Below are 6,000 nucleotides of genomic sequence, written 5' to 3'. Positions count from 1 at the left end.
CCAACAGAACCTAAACACCTAACCTTAACCTATACATAATATGCTAATATATTATACAATTTGAGAAAATATCTGTTTTGAATGAACAGCATGTTAAAATTAATGAAGCGTCTGTGGGGTCGACCGCTGGATGTGATGGACTTGAGTCGAGGACGGGTTGGATTTCGAGAGTTCTCTTAGCTTTGGTTATGTCAAATCTCCTTAGCTGATTGCTTGTCAGTGAAGTCATTTGAGTTACCGACCGATAAGTTCACTTAGCCATCACAAATCAGGTTGATCCGGCACCTCATTCAGAAACTTCAAACACTAATCTTTTGCATAAACAATATTTTGCTTTAGAGTAAATACATATTTTTCCAGGGAGAAAGTGCAGTAGATATTTGAGTACGTTGTAAACAATGCAACAAAATTCCCTAATTGCAAATTTTGTTTTTTGTTTTCGTGCAACAATCTTAAAGTGTATGTGTGTTTTAGCAGAAGTCTTGAGAGGCCAGGAAGATGGTAAGGAGCAGGGCTGGATTGTTGTGTGTGCAGGGAGAGTAAATAAGGATGAGCTGCTGGGTGAGGTTGGACTAGGGGAGGCTATCTTGAGGTTATCTTGAGATGAATTCGGGGCTTAGCTTTCCCGCGGCCCAGTCCTCGACCAGGCCTCCTTTTTGGTTACACATACCCCAGGAAGCAACTCGTAGCAGCTGTCTAACTCCCAGGTACCTATTTACTGCTAGGTAACGGGCCTCAGGGTGAAAGAAACTGTACCCATTTGTTTCCGCCTCCACCGGGGATCGAACCCGGAACCTCAGAACTACAAATCCGAAGCGCTGTCCACTCAGCTGCCCTGGGATCCGGCAAATAGTGGGGAGGAACTAGGGGACGGCAGGTAAGTGAGACAAGGCAATTAATACTTCTTCCCCAGGACCATTGTTAACTATCAGGGAGCATCGGTCGTTGAATCCCGCCAAACACACACCGAAACTACGACGTTGGTACAACGTTCGAACAAGTTTTAACACCGCCTAACCAGTTATAACAACCAATATAGCAAGTTGTAACAACGTTCTAATACGTCATAAACACGTTAAGCCAAGTTGTAACAACTTTATTACAAGTTGTAACAAGCGGAAAATAGACAGTTTCGGTTTGTGTTTCCAGGGTTAAGAGCATCACCCATGATAAGGTTGACAAGGAAAAGAGGATAGAGGAGCAAATAGGTCAATGTTTATGCTGGTGCAAGTAGCAGGATGAACAAGTGATGGTTAACGCCGGAGGCCGCTAGGTTAATGTGCACCTCGAAATCATCCTGTGGGCTGTAGCGCAAAAAATGGATTACAGAGGTAACAGAGGGCTTTATCAGACTTCAATGTGTCTGTGTCTGTGTGTGTATGTAATTATATATATATATATATATATATATATATATATATATATATATATATATATATATATATATATATATATATTAGTATATTTTGGTAGCAGTCTTTCCTGTAGACATATATTATTAAATATGACCGAAAAAGTAAGATTAATAATTCTAACACGAATTTTCTCAATCTTTCGTACATTACGCTTCACTGTTGGAGGTAAATCAAAAATCACTTCTCCAAAATTCATTTTTATTTCTAGTCTGACGCGACACGGGCGCGTTTCGTAAAACTTATTACATTTTCAAAGACTTCACAAATACACAACTGATTAGAACTTGCGTTTCCCTGATTTTATATCTACATTTGAGTGAGGTGGGAAGGGTGATGTGGCATTAACACAAGACAGAACACTAGGGGATATTAATAGGGTATTAAAAGTATCAACACAAGACAGAACAGAAACAATGGGTATTGAATAGAAGTGTTTGTAGAAAGCCTATTGGTCCATATTTCTTGATGCTTCTATATTGGAGCGGAGTCTTGAGGTGGGTAGAATATAGTTGTGCAATAATTGGCTGTTGATTGCTGGTGTTGACTTCTTGATGTGTAGTGCCTCGCAAACGTCAAGCCGCCTGCTATCGCTGTATCTATCGATGATTTCTGTGTTGTTTACTAGGATTTCTCTGGCGATGGTTTGGTTATGGGAAGAGATCTCTTCCCATAACCAAACCATCGCCAGAGAAATCCTAGTAAACAACACAGAAATCATCGATAGATACAGCGATAGCAGGCGGCTTGACGTTTGCGAGGCACTACACATCAAGAAGTCAACACCAGCAATCAACAGCCAATTATTGCACAACTATATTCTACCCACCTCAAGACTCCGCTCCAATATAGAAGCATCAAGAAATATGGACCAATAGGCTTTCTACAAACACTTCTATTCAATACCCATTGTTTCTGTTCTGTCTTGTGTTGATACTCTTAATACCCTATTAATATTCCCTCTTGTTCTGTCTTGTGTTAATGCCACATCACCCCTCCCACCTCACTCAAATGTAGATATAAAATCAGAGATACGTTCTAATCAGTTGTGTATTTGTGAAGTCTTTGAAAATGTAATAAGTTTTACGAAACGCGCCCGTGTTGCGTCAGACTAGAAATAAAAATAAATTTTGGAGAAGTGATTTTTTATTTACCTCCAACAGTGAAGCGTAATGTACGAAAGATTGAGAAAATTCGTGTTAGAATTATTAATCTTACTTTTTCGGTCATATTTAATAATATAATATATATAATATATATATGTCGTACCTAGTAGCCAGAACGCACTTCTCGGCCTACTATGCAACGCCCGATTTGCCTAATAAGCCAAGTTTTCCTGAATTAATATATTTTCTAATTTTTTTCTTATGAAATGATGAAGCTACCCATTTCATTATGTATGAGGTAAATTTTTTTTTTATTGGAGTTAAAATTAACGTAGATATATGACCGAACCTAACCAACCCTACCTAACCTAACCTATCTTTATAGGTTAGGTTAGGTTAGGTAGCCGAAAAAGTTAGGTTAGGTAGGTTAGGTAGTCGAAAAACAATTAATTCATGAAAACTTGGCTTATTAGGCAAATCGGGCCTTGCATAGTAGGCTGAGAAGTGCGTTCTGGCTACTAGGTACGACATATATATATATATATATATATATATATATATATATATATATATATATATATATATATATATATATATTATATAATATATATATAATATATATATAATATATATATAATATATATAATATATAATATATATATAATATAAATTATATAATTTTTCAAGTTAACAATTTTGTCTAACCTTCAAACCTTGTAATTATATTGTCAGATGGTTACAAAAAACTTTCATTGCAATATCTCTATATTTACAATAAATGATTATACATTGATGGTAGGTCTTTTGCTAATACATAAAATATTTTAGATATGGGTTATTACAGGATCATTGAAGAGCTTTTTATTATTATTAGTCTTCACACTACACAGCTTATTCATTACTCTCATAGATCATTTATCTACTAGAAGCGAAACATGAATACAGTGCAAGGATTTCCAATGTTTTATAATATGTAATAAGTTAGTTGGCTATTTCATGCAGCGTGAGTTTAGATTTATTCAGTAGCAGCAGCAGCAACAATAGACAGCAAACCGCCTCAGGAAGCAGCAAACCGCCTCAGGAAGCAGCAAACAGCGTCAGAAAGCAGTAACAGTAACAAAGAGGTAGTAAAATCATCACCACCCGCCTATATCTGTGTTCTCTTGAGCGCATGCGGGAGAGATACATAATAATTTACACGTGGAAAATAGTATAGGGGCTGGTCCCAAACCTGCAAACAGAAATACCATCACATGAGACCAGAAGGTATGGCAGGATGTGCAGAATACCTCTGTTGAAAAACAGAGGTGCAGTCGGTACTCTGAGAGAGAACTATCAACATCAGAGGCCCGAGACTGTTCAACACACTTCCACTACACATAAGGGGCATAACTGGCCGCCCCTCACAGTGTTCAAGAGAGACCTCGATAAGCACCTCCAAAGGATACCTGATCAACCAGGCTGTGATTCATACGTCAGGCTGCGAGCAACCGCGTCCAACAGCCTAGTTGACCAGTCCAGCAACGAGGAGGCCTGGTCGACGACCGGGCCGTGGGGTCGCTAAGCTCCGGAAACACCTCAAGGTGAGGGTCCATGAGGGTCCCTTCACACAGCTCCCCGCCTCCTCTATCTGTGTATTTGCTCTGCTCCTCTACTGCTGTCCACCCCCCTTGGTGTCCTGGCTTGACCGTAATCAGGACTAAAACTCACGAGTGCCTGCACTCCCAGCCATGCTCCAGGAGCTCGTGTGGAGAGCCAGACATGCACCTCGAGTACTTGCACCTGAACCCTTGTTTGTGTGTTGCCTCATAATCGAATTTCACTCTAAAGTAATTACTGTCCTGAATGCAGCAATTTCTGTGCCCTTTGATATGTATATTGCCCTGGCGGGGGAGAGTAATGATAATCATCAGAGCAGAGTACGCGTCAGCGAGTAAAAACTGTAATTCCTACACCTGGTGTGTATGTAATTGTTAAGTATAGGCTCTCTCTAGTAGTCATCATGACGGGGCAAGATACGCCATTATGAAAGTATATGGAGCAAATGATCAAAAGTTAATGTATATATGGAAGAGATTTTCCGCCGCCCAGGGATAAATTATTTTGTGTTTTTTTTTTAACCCCAGAAGGGGAGCTTGGGGATGTTTAGGACCACTCTGGTGGGGTGATGGGGCAGCCGGGGGACCATAATCAGTCATGAATGGGGCCATGACCATATGGTCGATTTCAGTGCCCCATGATCCTCCTGTTTCCCCTCTGGTCCTCTTGTGTTCATGTGGTCCTACTGTTTCCATTGGTCCTTCTTATGTCTTCTGGCCTTTCTGAAGGCCATGGTCCGTTGTTCCATGATCCTCCGATGTCCCATGATCCTCCTATGCCCTATGGTCCTTCTGTGCTTCCATGGTTTTATTCTCGTGCCCAATAATCTGCCTGTATCCCCATTATCTGAATAAACCCATGGGTCTCCGTTCCCTATAGTCCTGCTCCTGTGTCCCATGGTGCTGGACCTGCTCCTGTGTCCCATGGTGCTGGACCTGCTCCTGTGGCCCATGGTGGTGGACCTGCTCCTGTGGCCTATGGTGGTGGACCTGCTCCTGTGGCCCATGGTGGTGGACCTGCTCCTGTGGCCCATGGTGGTGGACCTGCTCATGTGTCCCATGGTGGTGGACCTGCTCCTGTGTCTCATAGTGGTAGTCCTCCAGGTTTTGGGCGCTTGACAGCTTAGTGGACAGCGCTTCGGATTCGTAGTCCTGAGATTCCGGGTTCGATCCCTGGTGGAGGCAGAGACAAATGGGCAAAATGTTCCTTTCACCTTGGTGCCCTGTTCCCCTAGCAGTAAATAGGCACCTGGGAGTTAAACAGCTGCAATGGGCTGCTTCCTAGGGGGGGTAGGGTGTAACAAAAAAGAGGCCTGGTCGAGGACCGGGCCGCGGGGACGATAAGCCCCGAAATAATGTCAAGATAATCTCCTCCTGTGCCTCACGGTGGTCCTTGTGTCCCAGAGGAAGTAATGTTTAGTAAAGACAGAAGGGCAGGGACGCTATAGCAACATTTATTTATTTATTTATTTATTTATTTATTTATTTATTTATTTATATATACAAGAAGATACATTGGGTTCATGAGGATACATAGCATAGTGATTACATTCTTGTGAAGCCACTAGTACGCGCTGCGTTTCGGGCAGATAACATAATATAATTTGGGGGTTTGGATATCATCATATTTCGGATATTTTGGATATAATATTTCGGGCAAATATCATAATATTTGGCTAAAACAAGTTCTAGAGTCTAACGCCAGGGGGCGTCACGCTGGTGTGATGAGGTGGACATGGTGGTGTGTACGCCAAAGGGTGAGCCATTGAGGTGTAGGTTCGAACCCTGGCCGGGTTATAGAGTTATTAGTGATTTATTGCTTGGGGATGATTCGAACTTTGTTTTATTTTTTTACACACACACACACACACACACACACACACA

General features: G+C 41.4%; 1 protein-coding gene across 1 annotated transcript in view; it reads right to left on the bottom strand.

The window, feature by feature from the left end:
• The window catches only part of LOC123759755 (uncharacterized), a 41,398-nt gene that overhangs the window by 13,680 nt on the left and 21,718 nt on the right, over positions 1–6,000 (bottom strand). The window lies entirely within an intron of this gene.

The sequence above is a fragment of the Procambarus clarkii genome, chromosome 8, assembly GCF_040958095.1.
Source record: "Procambarus clarkii isolate CNS0578487 chromosome 8, FALCON_Pclarkii_2.0, whole genome shotgun sequence".
Lineage (NCBI taxonomy): Eukaryota > Metazoa > Arthropoda > Malacostraca > Decapoda > Cambaridae > Procambarus > Procambarus clarkii.
Note: the sequence above shows the minus strand (reverse complement) of the source record. Positions and strands in the feature narration are given on the sequence as shown.